General features: G+C 42.2%; 1 long non-coding RNA gene across 2 annotated transcripts; it reads left to right on the top strand.

The window, feature by feature from the left end:
• Positions 1 to 895: 895 nt before the first annotated feature.
• On the top strand, positions 896 to 20,828 carry LOC126994949 (uncharacterized). Of its 2 annotated transcripts, none has more exons than XR_007749753.1 (3): positions 896 to 1,009; positions 1,322 to 1,413; positions 20,732 to 20,828. It is a non-coding gene; the product is annotated as an uncharacterized LOC126994949 (long non-coding RNA). The 2 variants fall into 2 exon arrangements; XR_007749754.1 differs by lacking the exon at positions 20,732 to 20,828 and adding an exon at positions 6,748 to 7,667.
• Positions 20,829 to 22,307: the final 1,479 nt, after the last annotated feature.

The raw sequence follows: 22,307 nt of genomic DNA, 5'->3' as shown, positions 1-22,307 counted from the left end.
AAACAATGGATACAAAATAACAAGGAAGCGTTTCAACTCAAATGAATCAAAACACTTCTTCAACCGTGTCATCAGTGTTTGGAATGGTCTGCCTCAAAACGTCGTCGAAAGCGAAACTATTTGCACGATCAAAAATCGACTGGACAAATATTTAGAAGCTAACCGGAACATCCGCTTAGTCGTTGTGAATGATCTTCTTTCTATTCATATAAACATTGTAATTTTTCTGTACTACATGGTATTCTTCCTTTTCATGCCAGCCTCGGCTGGAGGGACTGGTGGGAGGGGAGGAGCCTTCACCTTTGCTGTCCTGTGTCTCTGACTCGTAGATTAGAGTAGATGGTAGCAACAACAAACAGCCTAGTTAGGACCAAGAGGTCTGTTGCTGTTTGCTTTTCCTTTGTACTCCTGTGTATTCCTCCTCCGCCTCAGCCAAGACCGATGCGGAGATATACTAAATAAACACTCCCTATCTGATGACCACCACCACCACCAACAACAACAACAGCGTCACCACCCCCATCACCACTACCACCACCAACAACAAAAGGACATAAATACCATAACCACCACCCAAACCATCAACTACCATCACCATCACCAACACCTGCTGCATGTCTCTCGCTCTCTTTCGCTCGTCTCTCTCTCTCTCTCTCTCTCTCTCTCTCTCTCTCTCTCTCTCTCTCTCTCTCTCTCTCTCTCTCTCTCTCATACCAAGGTGTCTGTTTCTGTTGAACTATCAATCAACTTACTTAATTTTCTCCTCCTCCTACTCTTCGTCCTCCTCCTCGTCCTCCTCTTTCTCTTCCTCCTTAACCTTCTCTTCTTCCGTCTCTTCTCTTCGACCTCTTTCTGCTCTTTCTCCTCATCTTCCTCCTCATCTCCCTCTTCCTCCTCTTCCTCCTCCTTCCCCTCCCCCTTGCACACTGTCTTCTTCCCCAAGTTATCAGACGCAGTAGTGGATAGATCTGTGGCGCACGTCGATCAGGTGGCGCGAAGTTATGTCCAGGTATGAAAAGTTGCGTTGGCTGTGGGCGGGGAGGGGCGTCCGTGGGGTGTTCTGCGGAGCGTCGCGTCTTGTTTGCTGATAACAGACGATGCTTCAGCCAATTGTCAGGCTGCTGCCGCCCCTGGACACTCGTGGGTGGCAGCTGCAAGGGGAAGGAGACGTGGCAGGAGGGCGATAATCAGAAGTATTTGAAGGACGCAGTTTGGAGAGGCGAAGGGTTAAAAAAGCGGGGAGCCGGAGTGACGAAGTGCCCGGGGATGTTGCTCGTAATCAGCTGAGAGAGGTACTTAACGCCACACGTCTGTCTTGCAGGGCCTGTGAGGTTGCTGGCAACAAGCATGTCTGGCCGCCTGACGGGCTGCCCGGCTGACGTGGAGTGCCGCCCCGACGTTCTCCCTTCTTCGGTAAGTAGATTCTACTGTCATATTTGGCGCCTGAAGGGTAAATGTCCAGAGAGTTGCCCATCTCACCGCGGTACTTCTCACCCTAACCATGGGTTAGATCTCATAATTCTATGCATTTTGAACCCCATATACATGCCTCGCAAATTGATAGAATCGCTGCTAGCGATTTTTGAAAAGTTAGTGAGTTTTTTGCGGCCGCCTCGGGGCGTCACGGGGGGGGGGGGACTGGGATACTTTGTTCCCCCGCCTCCAAAATACGATATTACGCCTCCATATTGTACTTAAGGGACGAAATACATGTCCCTTAACTATAATATGAAGGCGGAAAAACTTAGAAGTAAACAAAAAGTGGTAAAGGTAGTGAAAAAGCATATTATACGTACGCGCGATGTGTTTTGATGGCGTCCATATTGGGAAATGAGCAGTGTTGCCAACGATCCGGTTAGCGATGGTACGCTTGGTTAGCTATGGTACGCTTAGTTAGGCATTAGCCCACGCATGTGAGACAGGTCCACCACGCGTGGCTATTTTTTTTTTTTAGAACACGCACCTTTACCTAATACTATACCCGGCCCAAACCTTCACAAAAGCCTTTGGGTAAAGGTGCGTGTTCTAAAAAAAAATAACCACGCGTGGTGGACCTGGTCTCACATGCGTGGGCTAATGGCTAATTAAGCGTACGAACGCTAACCTAGCGTACCACCGCTAACCGGATCGTTGTCAACGCTGCTCACATCGCAATGGCGTCGCCATGTAAACACACCCGTATGTATAATATGCCTTTCACTACCTTTACCACTTTCATTACTTTTAAGTTTTTCCCCTTCATATTATGGTTAAGGGACATGTATTTCGTCCAATTAAGTACAATATGGAGGCGTAATATCGTATATATGGGGTTCAAAATGCAGAATTATGAGATCTAACCCATGGTTAGGGTGAGAAGTACCGCAGTGAGATGGGCAACTCTGGACATTTACCGCCTGAAGTATATGGCGATGCCGGGCTTTGACGGATGGCTATGTCCACTGGAGCTGTGTGGGTGATTTGTGGAGGCGTGTGGGGTGGGGTGGTTGTGTTGGGGATGCGTTGGTGGGTAGCAGTGTGGGGGTGTGGAGGCCTTGTGTGTGTGGGAAGGGCGTGGACGTGTGGGTTGACGTGGAGGGGATGAGGAAGAGCTGAATTGTGCTCTGTGGGGAGATGAGATGAGGGAACACACACACACACACACACACACACAACAGCAGCATCAGTGACCTAAGCCTTCCCCACGGGAGCATGCATTACCCTCAAGCTTTAGTATTCCAATATGTATAAATCCGGCCCGTAACAGCGGCCCGTCACTCCTCGCTATAAATACAGGCGGCACCTTCGAGTGGCAACATTTCAGCCAGCAGATGGGCGGGGGTTCGGCTCCCGTCAGCACCGCCAGAGGGCAGCACTGAGGCGAGTCGAGCTGCGTGCCGACCCTTTGAAGCCTTGACTAAGAATAATAAAACCCAAAGGGGACAGACTAAGAGAAACTATGGTTCATCAGCTTCACATCGTACCTTAAAAATACCCATGAACACCTGTTAGGCATAAGTAAGGAGGCGCGAGCTTTGTTATACTGGAATCTAATCTTATACTTGGCTAAAACTATCACCGCTTTTCTATTCGACTTACTAAAGACCTTCACTTGACCAGCTCTTGACCAGACAAGGGGAGGAAGTAGGGGGAAGCGGATCGTATTGAGAGAAAGGCGGCGGTGTCTCCCGCGTGTGTTGTGTCGTGTGTAGTGTCGTGAACTTTATCGCTCGTCATCTGCGTCATCTGTCACCGATCACTCTCCACGGCCCGTCAGGACTATAGATGAAGGTATGGTGAATATTTTGAGCCCATCTATGTGTCACTTTCTCCTATGGTAGCTGTGTAATTTGCTCATTTCAACGAACATCTTCATTTTCACTCACTGTTGGGCAGCCATCACGCGTTACGAAGGTGGAGGAGGATGGGTTCACAGCATCCCTCCTGTGTTATTGACTCCCTTGGTTTATGTCCGTAGCGAGCGTTGCATTTCTCTTGTCTTAATCGTTCAACATCCTCACCATAACTTGTCCGTCGGTATTTGCCGTCATTCAAAGTGGTATAGGAAGGTATGGTGAATGTGTTAAGCTTCTCTGTGACATTTCCTCCCGTAGTTATGTGTGTATGAAGAGATTTAGTTTTCTTAAGTAATCGTTGGAAATCCTCGCCATCACTCATCGTTCACCATTTATATTTGATAACAAGGATAGAGAAAGGTATGGCGAGTGTTCTAAGTGCGTGTATGTGTTATTAGGTCCAGTTAAGTATGTATATATGGCATGAGTGAAATAATGGCCTAGGCTCTGTAATACCTTGTGTCAGGAAAGTGTGTGTGTGTGTGTGTGTGTGTGTGTGTGTGTGTGTGTGTGTGTGTGTGTGTGTGTTTCTATTAGATTGGGTGTTGTTTTTTTTTAGAGAGAGAGAGAGAGAGAGAGAGAGAGAGAGAGAGAGAGAGAGAGAGAGAGAGAGAGAGAGAGAGAGAGAGAGAGAGAGAGAGAGAGAGATGGCCTTTGTGTTATGCAACAGGAATGTTAACCCTTTCACGCACCAAAAGTTTAAAAGTCAAAGAGAAACTGTTCCTTAGATAACAAAGGAAGGAAGGGAGAGAGATAGAGTGCCTGCGTCAGGAAATTGATAGAATATGCATGTGAAGAACGGATGGAATAGAGAATGAACGGAAAGAAAGAAGGAAGGAAGAACGGAAGGAAGGAAGAACGGAAGGAAGGAAGAACAGAAGGAAGGAAGGCAATGAATGAACAATAGTACCTAAGTGATAAGATATGCAGTGTAGATCACTATTATGAGGAAGTGAAGAAGAACCAAACCCACGGATAAAGTAACCGAGGGGGAAGGGTACGGAATATTGAAGAGCAGAAACCACAACGTATGCCTTTCTTTGTACCCAGCTAAGCGCTTATCCGTATGACTTAGGATAAATGAGAAGTGAGGATTCGAACTGTTGATGTGTTTTGGGGTTGAGGAACACGAGGAAGATGAGTTTGAGGAGGGAACGATGAAAGAAGGTCGTTAAAGGGTTAGTTAGAGGAGTGAGGATAAGAACTGTAGATGTGTTTTAAGAGGCTGAGGAGCACGAGGAAGTAGAGGTTGAAGAGGAACGATGAAAGAAGTTAAGGGTTGGGGGAGTGAGGATAAGAACTGTAGATGTGTTTTAAGAGGCTGAGGAGCACGAGGAAGTAGAGGTTAAAGAGGGAACGATGAAAGAAGTTAGTTAAAGGGTTAGAGGAGTGAGGATAAGAACTGTAGATGTGTTTTAAGAGGCTGAGGAGCACGAGGAAGTAGAGGTTAAAGAGGGAACGATGAAAGAAGTTAGTTAAAGGGTTAGAGGAGTGAGGATACGAACTGTAGATGTGTTTTAAGAGGATGAGGAGCACGAGGAAGTAGAGGTTGAAGAGGGAACGATGAAAGAAGTTAGTTAAAGGGTTGGGGGAGTGAGGATATGAACTGTAGATGTGCTATAGGAGGCTTGGGAACACGATGAAGGAAAGGTTAAAAAGGGAACGATGTAGGAGGTTAGTGAAGCCGGTAACACCTCTGAATATATACGACTACAAGACCTAGAGATCCTGGAGTGACCTGACGAAAGAGTAGTTGAGAATAAGGCGACGGAGGAGCAGTTAGCTTGACAATATTGGCAGAAGACAGTACGGGAAGCAATACTGCGGTGGCTTTTCAAGAGGTAGAGGACAGCCAATAGGAGGAAGGGAGATGATTACATGAAAAGTCTTAGTAGTATAGTCTTCATAGACATTTCGATGCACTATCACACGCATGCGACATGACTCGTAGGCATTGTGTTGGGCATTTCTTTGTATAGTTTTATGACCCTGGTGGTAGTGTGACAAAGCTTCTGTACCATGGGCGTGAGGAACACTCTGGAGAACCCGACATATCATCTTTGTGGCCTTGGAAATAGTTGTTGTGACAGTCCAAAGCGTCTTAGAATACTTTTGTTTTACGTTTCGCCTTTGGCGCCAGTGTGGTGTCATCTGTCATCCGGTGTCCTAAGACATCCCATCCTTAATTTCGCATCGCGGAACCCAATCTTAACTATCTAAGAGTAACTAGGTGAAGCGTCTAAGTGTAAAAAAGTACCAAGGAGGACCTAAAAAGCGATGCAAAGTGGAACAGGTCACAAGAAGAAGTGATTGTTCATATCGTAGTTATATACATACATGCGTCATCATTTGCTTTCATAATAACAAATAAACTTGGGTGGGACAGATCCCGACAAGCAGTCAACAAAAGACACGGTACCGTGTCGAAATTCATGTATCTATTCAGGATGGGATGTCTCACGATCTTGGGATGTCTCATGACACCACACCGGTAGTCTTTCTTGGTGGGCCTGATGGTCAGCTCCACCCCGTTATGGCGTAGGCAAGTGTTTATAGTGGTGCCATCCTGCTTGGCCCATGCTGCTCCCCAGAGCTCATCTTTGGTCCTCTTTTAGAGAGAATCTAAGAGTCCGTGTTGATGGGTGGCCACTCAGCGGTGATTGAAAAATTGTCAGCTTGTTTGTAGCGGCGGGCGTGACGTGAACATGCGTCTTCCTGGACGCCACGAACCACGCCAACATTCAACCGTCGCCTCCCCCGAGGCGTGTTTTTATTATTATTATTATTATTATATGAATCAATGAAGGTGACCCGCCGGAAAGCACGAATGGTATAAGCCAAAAGGCCCAGCGGACGACACTTCACCGAGATCGGGAAATACAGAATGAAGGAGAAAGCAAAGAATAGGAAGATGGAGAAAAATTTAGTAGGTAGCGAGCTAAGAGAAGAAAGGCATTCACATGTATTTTAAATGTTTCACAATTACTAGAAATAATAATCACATTAGGAAGTGTATTCCACAGAGTGACGGTCACTGGGATGAAACACCGGGAAAATTGTGATGCATTACATCGGTCGACAGACAAGGAACGGTCATTTAGCTCCAAGGAGTGTCGTGATGGTTGTGAGAGAGCAGGCAAACGACGGTGCAATGGGTGGTCGATATTAGACACAATTTTGAAAAAAATAAGACAATGATCCCACCAAGCGACGATGCCGAAGATTAATCTCGAGATTCGGAAGAAGAAATTTAATCTGGTTGAACACTCTATCCAACAGCTTTAAGTGAGACTCAGCTGCAGAAATCCAAACGGAATGACAGTACTCGAAATGAGACAGTATGAAAGAGTAAAAGCATTTTTTTACATCATCAGAGGAATAAAGCTGACTGCACTTTTTTATTTTTTTACAGCGAAGGAGACAGCACAAGGGCACAAAAAAAAAGGAAACAACAATAAAAAAAGCCGGCTACTCGCTGCTCCTATAAAGAATTCGAAGAGGGTGCCTGAAAGAGCAGTCAATTACGTGAGAAGAGGTGTCCTGATACCTTCCTCTTGAATGAGTTCAAGTCGTAGGCAGGAGGAAATACAGATGAAGAAAGATCGTTCCAGAGTTTACCAGCGTGAGGGATGAAAAAGTGAAGATGCTGGTTAACTCGTGCGTAAAGGTGGTGTCACACTAGCACTTTTTCCGTCGATTAATGCGATTTCCGTCGATTTTTCATCGTTCCGCATGAACTTATCGCATGAATTTGTCAGACGATCAGGATCGTTTCCGCCTGCAAATTTCCGCCTTTGTTTACATTTCCAAGACCAAGACCGAGACTTTCCGCGTGGCTTCAACCTGTCTCAAACGCTCTGCTGCAGTGACAGCCTTCCTCATCCTGGTGTCATTTCTGGCAATAAGAGGTGTCACTAACTCCAGAAGTCTGTGGTACTGGCTCTTGTCCAACCTGATCCAATTCTTCAGAGTCTCATGATCCTCTAAACTCAGCTCTTTTAACAGCCTATGGTACACACTTTCTCTTTCCCGACGACCCAACCATGAGCGCATCCATGCACGCTTTTTGGCTTGTTTAGCTCGTCTAAGTCTCACAATACACAGTATTAGGTTAAGAGCAGCGTATCTTTGCCGCAGCGTGGACTCCATGTTTGTTTACATTCCTTGGTCTGTGCCGACGGAAAGTTTCAGACGAGACACCGTTTGTGTGTGACAGGCCGCAGCCAAGATAGCGACGATTTTCAGAAAAACGACGGAAAAAGTTGACGGAAAAAGTGCTAGTGTGACACCGCCTTCAGGGATTTGGGCAGTAAAGGGATGAGCTTGAGTAGAAAGTCGTGTGCGGCGCGGCCGCGGGAGGAGGGGGTAGGCATGCAGTTAGCAAGTTCAGAAGAGCAGTCAGCTTGAAAATATCGATAAAAGATAAAAAGGGAGGCAACATGGCGGCGGAGTTAGAGAAGTAGAAGACTATCAGTAAGAGGAGGAGAGCTGATCAGACGAAGAGCCTTAGACTCCACTCTGTCCAGAAGAGCTGTGAGTGGAGCCCCCCTCACACGTGAGATGCATACACCATACGAGGGGGGACAAGGCCCCTGTATATGGATAGCAACTGTGCGGGGGAGAAGAACTGGCGGAGACGATACAGAACGCCCAACCTCGAGGAAGCTGATTTAGTAAGAGAGGAGATGTGAAGTTTCCAGTTAAGATTTTGAGTTAAGGATAGACCGAGGATATTTAGTGTTGACGAAGGTGACAGCTGGGAGTTGTCGAAGAATAGGGGATAGGTGTTTGGAAGATTGTTTTCAGTTCATATGTGCCTAAGAAGGGTGACCGTTCAATCCTCAAACTACCGCCCTATAGCTTTACTTTCCTGTCTATCTAAGGCTTTTGAATCAATCCTAAACCCGAAAGATTCAAAAGCACCTTTCCACTTCTAACCTTCTATCTGATCGCCAGTATGGATTCCGCAAGTGGCGTTCTACTGGCGATCTTCTTGCTCTCTTAACTGACTCCTGGTCATCCTCTCTTAGCCGTTTCGGTGAAACTTTCTCTGTTGCGCTAGAAGTATCGAAAGCTTTCGATAGAGTCTGACACCAGTCTTTGCTTTTTAAACTGCCCTCTTTCGGATTATATCCCTCTCTCTGTTCCTTTATCTCCATTTTCCTTTCCGGCCGTTCTATCTCTGCGGTGGTAGACGGTCACTGTTCTTCCCCTAAACCTATAAACAGTGGCGTTCCACAGGGCTCTGTCCTATCACCCACTCTCTTCCTGTTACTCATCAATGATATTCTTTCCATAACAAACTGTCCTGTCCACTCATACGCCGACGACTCCACTCTGCATTATTCAACTTCTTTCAATAGAAGACCCTCTCAACAGGAAGTACACAACTCCAGACTGGAGGCTGCATAACGCTTAACCTCAGACCTTGCAATCATTTCCGATTGGGCAGAAGGAACCTTGTGTCCTTCAATGCCTCAAAAACTCAATTTCTCCACCTATCAACTCGACACAATCTTCCAAACACCTATCCCCTGTTCTTCAACAACACTCAGCTGTCACCGTCTTCAACACTAAACGTCCTCGGTCTATCCTTAACTCAAAATCTCAACTGGAAACTTCATATCTCCTCCTCGCTAAATCAGCTTCCTCGAGGTTGGGCGTTCTGTATCGTCTCCGCCAGTTCTTCTCCCCCGCGCAGTTGCTATCCATATACAGGGCATTGTCCGCCCTCGTATGGAGTATGCATCTCACGTGTGGGGAGGCTCCACTCACACAGCTCTTCTGGACAGAGTGGAGTCTAAGGGTGGTATTGTTAGACGCGAAGGCTAGCGTCCTTTCCTGTCGCTCGACCATGTAGGTAGGCAAAGTTACTTCGTCCCTCGACCGTATTGAGAGACCAGCCCGCCAGCAGCCCCGCTGCATCTGGCTGCATCTGGGTGTTGGTACGCCTGATCGGCATCAGCTGGCCACGCACCGGCCCGATTTCCCGTTTTTTTCAAAAATCATGTTTCATATCGGGACTACATTAAGAGAAAATTATAAATTTAGAGATAAACAAAACAGAAAAGCTAGATATAGCCGTAATTAATGGAAGAAGACGAGGTGCAGTGCATAAACTTTTATTTCAGCAGTCATACATATAAGAAATTATAAGGAAGTACTCTTTTAAAAATAATAGCATTTAAGATACAAATTCAAATTAGACAATTATGAAAAAGAAAAATGAAAAGATAATGCAGAGTGCAGATATGAATGCATATTCCGCCATCACAACAACGCGCGCACACGCCAAGCTGATCGACAATGGACCGCGCTGCACCACTTTCGTCAAGGCAGAGGAGAGTCCTGGTGCAGCTAGTGGAGGAAAGGCCTGTCCTTCAAGATAGGTCAACCAGCACTGCGGTCTAGCACAAGGAGAACTTGGCGTGGGATGAGATCGCCAAAAACTTCAACGCCATGCACGCTGATCTGGAGCCTCGATCAGTTCAACAATTGAAAAGAAGTTTCAACCGCATCAAATTGAAGTAAGTAAATGAGGTGCATTGATTTTAAGTTGTATATAGTTAACCTTTTGACCAGTATCGCTTTGTATCGCTTCTTAGGTCCTCCCCTCCTCGATCCTTTCAGTGTGGAACGCGTCATGACCCCTGTGCGCTGTCGGGCAGGGGGGGTGAGGTCTATTTTCACCTCCACACCTCTATAACTATGCATTGTAACAAACATTCGACCATATCATTGAAAAGATAAAGGCAAATACTATACAACTTGCTTAATTATATTGCCAGTTTCATGTGATGACCGAATAAACAATTATATTTTGCCATCGTATCTAAAAAAATAACCGCTATTATAATATGTATTGGTAGTATAGTTTGGTATATATTATTCTCGCTTTAACTTAGTGGTTGTAACAGCCAACTAGGCAAGACAATTCACCCCGTTCTGATGACAGGCAGCATGTTTCACGTATGAGTATGTGGTTGCATTATGTAGGAGGTGTCGGTGGACATTCCATCAGAATAAAGTTACTATGGGGTGGTGAATAGTGTTGGAACATGCATTGTGAGCGGGAGATTCAAAACACCACCAGCACAGACAGCGCAGCGTCGCTGCCACAATTTAGCAATAAAATAATAAATGCTCTTACTGTGAATTACCATATAGTTCTTGCATCACGGGGTCACGGGGAAAATGCTTCCACCTCAGCGTGCGGTTGCGAAGCAACTGGGGGTCACATGCCACTCCCTCTCCCCTGAGAATTAACATACTGCCCCCCATCGACCATGCCTTTATACCCACCATTAATATGATCTTAGAATGTGCCCTTGTAACATTCTGTGTGGCATCAGAATGCCGCGGAGCTTCACTTGTCTAGTGCCCTCCCATACTCAGATGTGCCCCCCTTTGATAAATACCTATCCACTCCAGTGTTTGGGTGATGATTAAAATGATCAACTTTTCACCTTTTGAGACACAGATTACACTAATAATGTGTTCTCCAGATCCAAAATAATCATAATGCATTAAAAATAGGCTATAGTTATTTTTCATTGTTATTACATGTTATTTGTAAGGCAAAAAGAAAGAATTACTGGTAGAATAGCAATAAGCATAGAGCAGGTGTAGCTCTTACATATGATAATATTATACCATTGCTGATCAAATAGTAACCCATTAATTCTTGCTTTGTTAGTTAAGAGCTATATTCAAACTAAAATAATCCCATGTTATCAACCTAATTGAATAGCAATGTATCTTTAATGCAAACACTATTAATATTAATGGGCACTAGAATATTAAATCTGCAACACTAAAATCAATTTTGGTACAACAAGTTGTTTCCAATGCTCTTTACTATATTTGGTCAAAGGGTAAAAAAAGGTAAAGGAAAAGGTTAAGTTGGGAGCACACGCTATAGCTGCGGGTGGTGGCAGTGCTCATCTCCATCCCATTGATCCTTTGAGCCTGTCATGAGACAACCCATAAACCAGATACAGTACCAGTGTAACATCTGGGTTACCACAGTTTACTTTCCCTGGTGGCCCCAGGTACCCGGGTGAAAGGAAGGATGAACGGCTGGGTGGCTGCATGCCGACTGCCCAGGCCCGCAGATTCATTGTTAGGGACTCGAACCACTGCATTGCAGAGGTGTATTGTTAAAGGGTTTACAATTCAGTATGCCTTTGATATATTATTGTTATTAAAATCATGTTTCATTGCAGTGTGAAAAAGGAAGAGAGCCTACAAGCTGAAGGTGAAGAGGACTGGTGGTGCCCCTCCTCCATCACCTCCCAAGTTTACAGAAGAACATGAGACTGTTGCCTCCATGATCTCTGGAGAACTCAACATGGGCGAGGATGTCTTTGACACTCTTGCCATTCAAGATGGGCATCCAGTGGATGAGGCAGGCACTCCCATCATGGATGTTACTTTCAGTAAGTTAATCATTGCTTGAAAGTATATCACATTATATTATCCAGCTTTCTGCATTCTTGTTCTGGTGCTGCATATAAATACTATCATTGTTATGCTCATCATCAATTTTCACTTTTGATACACTGGTTTAGGTTAAAAGATATGCAAAAAAAAATATATATATATATATATAGATATATATATATATATACATATATATCTATATATAGATTTAAAGATATAGATAGAGATAGAGATATAGAGAGAGAGATAGATAGATAGAGAGAGAGAGAGAGAGAGAGAGAGAGATATAGATAGATAGAGAGAGAGAGAGAGGGCCCAGTCTAGGATTAAATTTAAATAACTATAAATGCAATAGATATCAAATTTCCTCTGGTGCCTTTATTGATGGGGTAGTGTTTTTCAAGTATTATAAGAAAGAAGCTAACATTGTTATTGAAGGAAGAAATTTCCCGAGTCACATCATCTTTCATGTATAAGTATGACTGATAATGCATTGTATTATTTCACAGCTGTGAGTGGAAAACTGCCACCGACAGAGGTCCCCTCTGCTACTTCTGCCGCTGAATGTGCTGAAGCACCTGGACCTCCTAGTGCTTCTACATCTTTCCAGCCAGAAGCTTCATCCTCTGCATCCACTGCACCATCACTAACTACATTTACATGTAATGTGGCCTCCTCTTCTGCCCCACGGCAGAGGAAATTTGATGCAGAGTACCAGGCCTGTTGGAAGCAGCAGGATGAGTATCACCAACTCCTTCTTCAACAGACCAGAGAGGAGCACCAACAGATGAAACTGTATCAGTTTCACAGGGAGGTGTTGCAGCAGCAGCTAGATGTCTTCACGGAGACTTGGCATCATATCCGTGAGGCAGCAGACACCTGCAAAGCCAAATTTTGGACAGTTTGGGGAATGCCGGAGAGTAACATCCATGATGGGATTGCCTGCCTCATCAACTGCATGCCCATCTTGTATTGTAAGAGTGTCAAGGACACACTCGCCCATACTGAGTTCTCCAGAAATCATGGAGGCAACGGCCTCGTGTTCTTCGGAAAGCTTGGGAGGTGATTAAGGAGGGCCACCACCAGTCTTCTTCACCGTTAGCATGTAAGCTCCCCCCAACATCACTACCTATGAATTTATCTAAACATTTTATTAATGTGTTCATCTTATTGACTCTCATAACATGAAGGCCAGGCCTGTTCCACTCATTCTCTTGTTGGTAAAGTATTTTTTGCCTATGACCCTGTGGAATCTGAATTTATCAAATTTAAACCCATTATTACATGTCCTACCCAGCTCTCTTACCATCAGAACCTTATAAATATCCCCCTTATTAAAGCCCTTCATCCATTTATAAACTTCGATCAAGTCTCCTTGCACCCTTTGCCTCTCTAGAAAATGCAAGTTTAATTAACTGTTCGAGTCTCCTCATATGTCAAGTTTTTGAACCCGTAAATCATCTTTGTCATCCTCCACTGTACCAATTCTAACATTTTGATACCCATTCTACAATTATGAAGGTGACCAGAAAAAAAACACATTATCATGATAAGATCTAACTAATGCTAATTATACCTTGATGACATCAGCACTTGTTGCTTACTCTCCTTGAAATGAATCCCAATACCCTATTTGCACAATATCTAGGATGAATGCATTGTGCTCTTAGATGGAGATCAGAGGTCATCAAGATCCCTGAATTCCTCTCACACCTTGATCTTCTTAGGGGAGTGTCATTTAACCAATAATTATGAGGGGTTGTTCCCATATACACTCAGAGTACTGCACTTCCAGATGTATAAATAAAAACCAACACTGCCACCATCTTCAGTGGTCTTTCTTTACACCACTGAAGATGGTGGCAGTCCTGAAACTGTTTAGTTAAAAATATAACTATCGTCTGCCAGTGTGGGTTTTATTTATACATCATGAATATTACGTCAGAGTGATTAGCCCATTCTTTGCACTTCCAGACATTGAACTCCATCTGCCACTTCCCTGCCCATTCACGCAATCTGTCTAGTTCATCCTGGAGAATACTAGCGACCCGATCCGACTCAATTACTCTGCCAATCTCTGTATCATCAGCATTTTAGCATATATTGCCAACATTAACTAGTGTTAGTAGTAGTAGTTGTAGTAGGAAATACATTATATTCAGTGATGTTTGATAAATATTTTGTTCATTTATTTATATCATGATTATGTACGTATAGGCTTCAGGCAGGAAATGAACAAATTAAAGAGACTGTAAATTTTGATCGGAAAATATTTATGCAAAATCTTAGAAGCTATTTTCATTTTCTGAACAGACATAACTTATTATTAGAGAAACTACAATAAAGATCTCAAAATGTACACCACTGTGACCAGAGTCACCACACCAAGAAAAGACAGCGCCACTATAAAACACTTACCTGCACCATGAAGGGCTGGGGCCGACTACCATACAGGCCTCTCAAGAAAGCCTAAAAGCACTATAGGCTGGAACGTGTAAAAAAAAAAACAGTGCCTGAGATCAAACCTGGGCTATCTGTGTATAAATCAGGGGAGCATCCCAACTGAGCTACTGAGGTCACCATGCCAAGGGCCACTTATGCAGCACTATACCTGACACCCTGGCCCCTACTGTGGATATGAAGGAAAGGTGACCCCACTCACACTCGTGGTAGCTGGAAACGCTTTTCATCGCTTTTAGTCAACCCATAATGCCACCTGTATTATATATTTACATTAGAACAACTGCAATAATGGTAAAACATCTTGTTATGTAGATCACTGAATTTTCAATGTGTTATTGCAGTTCCTCTAATATATATAGCACTGTATGTGCTACTGTGGGTTAAATAAAAGCATTTCCAGCCACCATGAGTGTGGGCGAAGTCACCTTTCCTGCATATCCACAGTGGGGGCGAGGATGTCAGATACAGTGCCAGAGAAGTGGCCTATGGGATCATCTTTTTCTGGGGTGTTTTATGGAGCTGGTTAGGCTGTGGGACCACTGCCTCCTGAGCCCCATCAGTGGGAAATGTTAGCGGATGTTGTTATTCTGTCGATGTGTCACCAGGGGAGGGGTTAGATCCTATTGAGTTGCCAGGACTTCTGTAGGAAGCTCTGCAAAGACTATAGGGCTTGTAAGGCAGTTTAGGTGCTGAGTGTGTCGCTGCCCAGCAGGACTTCTATGTAAAGTTGGCCTGTGGATGTTAAGTCTGGTGACGGATGCTTAAATTGAGGTTGGTGTGGAGGAGTGGAATCTTGGGCAGTGGAGCAGGAAATGTTCTGGTGTGTTAGGCTGTGTGAGGCACCATGGGCAGTGTAGGTCTTGGACTAGACGGAGAACTTTTAAATCATCGATGGCTCGGTTGGCTTGCTGCCCTGACTCCTATCCAGAAGCCTGGGTTCCATTGCCAGCACTCAATGGTGTACATTTTGACATCCACAGAAGATCTAAAAGAATCTCTCAACAATGGAAGCTCTGCGAGCATTTCCATTGCCTACATCATAATCTGCAAGTATGTCTATGTTGATGGGCTCAAGTTCTTCTTCTGGCATGTCAATGGGGAGTTTGTTGAGGATTGCAATATTGTGCAGGATGGCACATGCAGTCACAATTTTTTTTGATGTTGAGAGTGCTGTTCTCATTGGCTTTGAGAGAATAGCAAATCTTTTCTTCCAAATCCTGAACGTTCTCTCGATCAGGTTCCTTGTTTTGATGTGAGAGGCATTGTAATGCCTCTCCTTAACAGTACGAGGAATTCGAATGGGAGTTAAAAGGTAGCTTTTACAGGCATAGCCCGAATCCCCCAACAAGTATCCTCTGTACTGCCCTCCCTCCAGAGTAGCACACAAAACAGACTCACTGAAGATGCGGGCATCATGTGCACTACCTTGCCAGTTCACGACCAGATTTGTGAAGAGCATGGATGAGTTGCAGACCCCCATTATATTCAATGAAAAAAAGCCTTTCCTGCAGCGGTAAAGTTCTGCATCTTCTCCACCTGGACTGATGATTGGGATGTGTACACCATCTACACATCCAATAACTCCGGGCATGGCAGCTACCTCGGCAAATTGTCGCATGACATCCTGTTCTTCAGCAGGACTGGGAACTTTATGTAGTCCCCTGCTAGCTGGCAGATTGCACTGGTCACAGTCTTGACACAGGTAGATACACTGGGCAGCGACATGTCACAGCAATCCCCATGTCAAGCTGGAAGCTCCCAGTGGCATAGTAGCGGAGGTTACCAGCAGCTGGAGACATGGTGGGATTGGAAGCCCTGTAAGAAAGAAATATTTATCAGAATATATATATATATATATATATAGATATAGATATAGATATAGATATAGATATATAGATATAGATATAGATATAGATATATATATATATATATATATATATATATATATATATATATATATATATATATATATATATATATATATATATATATATATATATATAGATATATATATATATATATATATACACACACCATAGAACGGGGCTATTGCGACCACCTGGGGCAACTGAGACCAGGTAAGGGAATTTCTTTTAAAAATTAAACAAAAAAAAAATAATAGGTCGGACTGTTTTGTTAACTTCTGTTTTGTAGACATTCAAGTACATAAGATCTGAAAATGTAAACCACATCTTTTCACTCATTCCACAAGTACCCCTCATTCCTATTCATTTGTGTATGTATATTCGAGGAATGTGACCCAGTAACGCTAAGGTGTGCTGTACACAAGCCGTGTCCCTCAGCCAAGTCCAATTTCTGTGATCTGTAGCCAGGCATCCTATGTAAGTATACAGCCAATGTGGAGGTGATCAATGTTAATGTTTACTTTGTATTGATCTTTATATAACATGGGGTAATTGAGACCACCATAATGGGGTACAAGAGACCACAGCTACATAAATGGTACACACTTCTGTTTTGTTTCGCGATGGTGTGTACCTACAAGAGAAAAGAAGGTTCTCCCAGGGCCCAGTATACTCCTGACATCCGGAAACAGGCTGATAATAATATTAATAATAATAATAATGATAATATTAATAATAATAATAATGATAATATTAATAATAATAATAATAATAATAATAATAATAATGAAAATAATAATGCTAATAATAATAACAAAAATAATAATAATAATAATAATAATAATAATAATAATAATAATAATAATAATAATAATAATAATAATTATAATAATAATAATAATAATAATAATAATAATAATAATAATAATAATAATAATAATAATAATAATAATAATAATAAATTAATTAATAATAATGAAAATAATAACAATAATTATAACAGTAAATAATAATAATAATAATAATAATAATAATAATAATAATAATAATAATAATAATAATAAATTAATTAATAATAATGAAAATAATAATAATTATATATAATTATAAAAAAATATATAATAATAATAATAATAAATTAATTAATAATAATGAAAATAATAATAATTATAATTATAATAACAATAAATAATAATAATAATAATAATAATAATAATAATAATAATAATAATAATAATAATAATAACAACAATAGCAATAATAATAATTCCTGATGACTGCACCTCCATGGTGATGTGGTTATCGTGCCAAGCTACAAATCCACAGATCTAGGTTCAAATCCCAGTCGGTGTGCACCTCACCCAACTGTTCATTCTCCCTCTTGTGCCTGTCAAATTAATGGGTACCTGTGGAAACCTGTGGTAACCCAGATGTTACACCTGCCCTCTCTTTTGGGGTAATGGGTTCATATCCACCACAGGCTATAGTGCTAATGTGACAGAGGTCAGCACTCAGGCCATGTGCAACTATAGTATGTGCCCCTACCTTCACCTTACTTTCACTGAGAATGTGGATGACTGCCTTATCCTACTTTTCAACCAATCAATAACCAAGCCCATAATTTTTGCAGATTTTTGCAGGGGTCTATAAGGCATCATAGTTTCATGAGGTGGGCGGGGGAAGAGGGTAGCGATCGAAGCAAGGATGTGCAGGTGAGGGAATATTTTGTAAATAGGCACTTTTAGGGGCATTTTAAGGCTGATTGAAAAACATTGGAGGGGCTGTAGCCCCCTAGCTCCCCCCCACAGAAATTATGGCTGACAACAGAAACTCATGTTAGAAAAGTGTGTCAAAAGATATGTTGAACTGAATTGTTTGCTTTGACCTAAACTCTATCGCTAGGAAATATGAAATAAACATTTATTCCTTAAGAATGATTATTTGACAAAAAAATCATAGACATAATTTTATATGTAGACATATTTTTACATAGCTGAGAATAACTAGGGTATGGATCTGTGACTTTGGCACCTCGTATAATTTGGGAACTATCAGGGCTGTCCCTGTTTATGGTTGTGGTTCGTTGGCAGATCTAAAGGGGGACCCAGGGGCCGCCCCCCCATGGTCCTGAGCGAATACTGGAAACTAGCTCAGAAGTGCGCTGCGGCTGTAACAACAAAACTCGCAGAACATTCCAAATTGTGTGGTAGGCAATTTCATCGGACTTTTCAACAATCGGGCCTCCGGCAAACTTTTTTCCTGAATCGGCTCCTGTTGCAGTTAAGCATCAGTACATTAATCTTGCTAGCCACAGCTTGATCAGGTCTGATTAAAGTACCTGTAAAGAATGGCATTTTTATATTTTCAGACCTATGATATTTTAAGCTTACCTCTTTTCCTGGTAGAATCTGGCAATAGGTGCTGGATTTTTTATAAGAGATCCAGGGTGACTTGCTTGGAGAGCCGAAAGCGTTGAGTGAACTCCTCTTCCGAGTACATTTCAAAGGGATCCCTACGGCTCCTGAACAAACGGGTTCTCCTCCTGATGGCCAGGTCTTCCCATTCTCCCACGTGAGCCACTCTACGTAGCAGGTGTCTGTAGGCTGCCATTGATGCTTTTCTGTAATAAAAATTATATTTAATCTTTTGTGTCATCACCCTCATCAAGGATTATTTTCATTTGAAGTGGAACTTAAGCATCAAGGTCTGTCTGAATATAAGCTTGAGCTTAGATGGCCAATGTGATTATTCCCCATAATGGTGTGAAATATTAATATTGGCCATGCTGGGGTGGGCAGGCTCAGTAATGAAGGCTGCTTCCTTGACCTATTTCATAGCATTCACAATTCATACTTATTGAGGTTTACTGGCGTCAGGCTCACTGTAGTATTACCAAAGTTAAGGTAAAGTTGGGGGCACACGCTATAGCTGAGCTGCGCGTGGGTTCTCCGTTGCATGAACACGTGAGCCTGTGGTAGGAGGGAGCCCAACACCCCGGGACACAGGGCCAGTGTGACATCCGGGTTACCACAGTTTACCTTCCCAGGTTTCCCCAGGTACCCATTTATCAACCAGCCCGAGAGGGAGGATGAACAGCTGGGTGAGCAGCACGCTGACTCCTCGGGTCATGATTCGGACACGGGCCCGCGTAGTAGTAGTCAGCCACGCTGACCACTAGACCACGGAGACCTCTTAGTGTTACCAAGCACGAATAATAAGATTATACATCCTGTCAAGCTCCCTCACCCGGGTGTAATAATACATTTTGTTGGGGCTACGGCATGGCGATGAAAGGCGAGCCTCCTGTCAGCCTTCCAGCAAGTTGTAAACACGCCTTATCCCGCCTAACGTATCCTGCCACTTTAAAAACACTAAACAATCATTCACAGCCGGGAAAATACGCTTGGTCTTACCTGTATATGGATGATGAATTGTAGTAATGGCGGCAGCCTTCCTCTCCCGCGTGACGCCAGGCCGGAGGGGGGAGCTTGTTGTCGTCACGACGCCTTATTCTTGTAAAACGCGGAACGGGTACTGTTATCAGAGAAACACTAGTGTTCTGCCTAATAGGATATTTTTTTCCCGAAAATTTATTTTATAATTTATTGTATTTTTTACATTCAGTCTAAATTCTGATAACAATTTAAATCACGATTTCGACGAAGACACGGGGGTACCCGTGTTCTCGACACTCGACCATGTTCCAGTATTTTGGCGGGCATTTCAAGTACTCTCAGTAACGACTTGACTTCATGGGAAGTAACTTGTCCTCGACCTTCCGTCTAGCAATACCACCCTTAATATACCGAGAAGGGATATATGGAATGTAGTAGAATATATATATATATATATATAGACATTTTTTTTAACTGAAAGGGTCAAATACTTGGAAAATGAATCCACGCTTATGTATCTACTACATTTATTATTTTTATTAGGTATACCATGTTTATTAAGTTAACCCGCTCATAAACGAGTGATTAAATAGTAATTTTGATAAAGCTTTACCATCATACTCGACAGATATGTTTGTTTGATAACCTTAATTCTTGCCCGTCAGACATAATAGCCTACCCTTTTGCCTTTCCTCCTCTGATTTGTAACATTCATTCATTCTTCATTTTATTTTATTCATCTTATTTATTTATTCTTATTATTCTTATTTATTTACCTCTTATTTATTTATTTATTTGCATCCTATTTATTTATCTTTGTTTGATAACCTTCTTGCCCGTCCCTAATAGCCTACCCGTTTTCCTTTCATTTTCTGATTTGTAACTTATTCATTCATTTTTCCTTTTATTTGCTTCATCTTATACATTTATTCTTATTATTCTTATTTATTTGCTTCTTATTTATTTACTAGTTTATTTATTTGTATCCAATTTGTTTATCTTCCTACTTATTCCTTTTTTTTCGTATCACTTTACCAACACTGTGCGATTATTCCATTGGTACGTAGATTACAAAAGCAATTATCTCCGTTCATTGCCTTTCTTTTTATTTATCAAACCACCAACAAATTATAATATCTTCCTATAGTGTCACGTCATATCGTAACCTAGAAATCGCCCTAAAATCTATCACTCTAAACCCAATTTAACCTTATTTTTCTTCTTCTTCCAGGTTCATTACACGTCAATTCAGCTTCCACTTGACAACCACGAACAGGAACAAGGTCAGCATCGCCCCAGGAAAGCCTCCACCAACATCCCTCTTTGGTAAGTACAACCTCTTCCTTGATACTCCCTTAGGTCATGTTATTCAGTTTCCAATAAAGCTCGATCGCCACGCCCTTCCAAACTCTCATGAAACTCCCTTAATGGTCTTTTTGCAATTGTTCTTCAGTCTCCTCCAAGCTCCCCACGCCTTTCCTATCTCTCATGGAACTTCCTGCGGTCTTATTGCTATTGTGTCCTTGTTTCCACTCGCACAAGCTCCTCATTTGTCCTTCTCCGTCTTGAAACTTTCTTGGGTCATTTAGAGAGAGAGAGAGAGAGAGAGAGAGAGAGAGAGAGAGAGAGAGAGAGAGAGAGAGAGAGAGAGAGCAAAACAACACACATTGACGTAGGAATATAACATGCGTAGGTGCTTAAGTTCTTGCGTTCGTCTCAGGTGTAAGCGAAGATAAGGGTTACCTGAATTACCTGAGGATTTATTAGCTCAACACCTGGTCGTGGGGAAAGGCTCACGTGCCCTTTTCTTTATCTTATCTGTATTTATTAGTGTTCGACAGCCGATCATTAAGGAAGGGTTTTATAAGGGATTGGGGTTGGAATGTCACCCACTTCTGTTTTGTTCGTTCCCTGTTTGTGACGTGTTCTGGGGATTGTTTTTTTTTTTTCGATATGATTTGTTTTGTTGCTGTTGGTTATTGTTGTTTCTGTTATTGTTACTGTTTTATTTTCTTTTTCTTCGTCCTTTCTTTTCTTGTTGTTCTTGTTCTTGTTCTTCATTTTGTTATCCTTATATTATCATTATTATTATTATTATCATTGTTATTATTATTATTATTATTATTATTATTATTAGTAGTAGTAGTAGTAGTAGTAGTAGTAGTAGTAGCAGTAGTACATGAGGATAAGTAGATTGGGTTGATAATGTGACGAAGGAAGACGTAATAAAATTGAAAAAAAATTGATTAATAGAGGATGAATGGGAATGAGATAGAGGAGGAGGAGGAGGATAATAATGAAGGGGTTGAAAATAAGGCAAATTATGCATGGAAAGTCTTCAGTAAATGCGGGTCGACAAGCATACAGATAGTAACTAAAGGAAGAAGACAATGAACGCAAGCTATATATCTCGTTATGCTGAACCGAAATGCTAAAAACTCCATAAAAATAACTATCATTAAACACTAAATACTGAAAATAACCGTCCATAGCCATGATTCAACCCTTACAATAATAACGCAATATGGTTATCTATGATACTATACGATACCAATTCAGTGTAACATTTCATAAAGCATTAAAAACTGGTCTCATTGACAGTACCGTAAAAACATGTTACCATAAACCTCGGTAACCCAACCCTCATCTCTGCCTCCTCCCCTACCATGTGCAAGGAGGCAGATGAGGGGTGATAGTTAGGTAATGGGAGCAAACCTTTCATGAATTAATCTAGCAAATAAAATCGGCCAAAAACATAAATATCTAGTCATCCCTACCGAAAAGAGAAACAGACATGACGATATTAA

The sequence above is a fragment of the Eriocheir sinensis genome, unplaced genomic scaffold (assembly GCF_024679095.1).
Source record: "Eriocheir sinensis breed Jianghai 21 unplaced genomic scaffold, ASM2467909v1 Scaffold934, whole genome shotgun sequence".
Lineage (NCBI taxonomy): Eukaryota > Metazoa > Arthropoda > Malacostraca > Decapoda > Varunidae > Eriocheir > Eriocheir sinensis.
The sequence above is the reverse complement of the archived record's forward strand: the minus strand, read 5'-3'. Positions and strand labels throughout refer to the sequence as shown.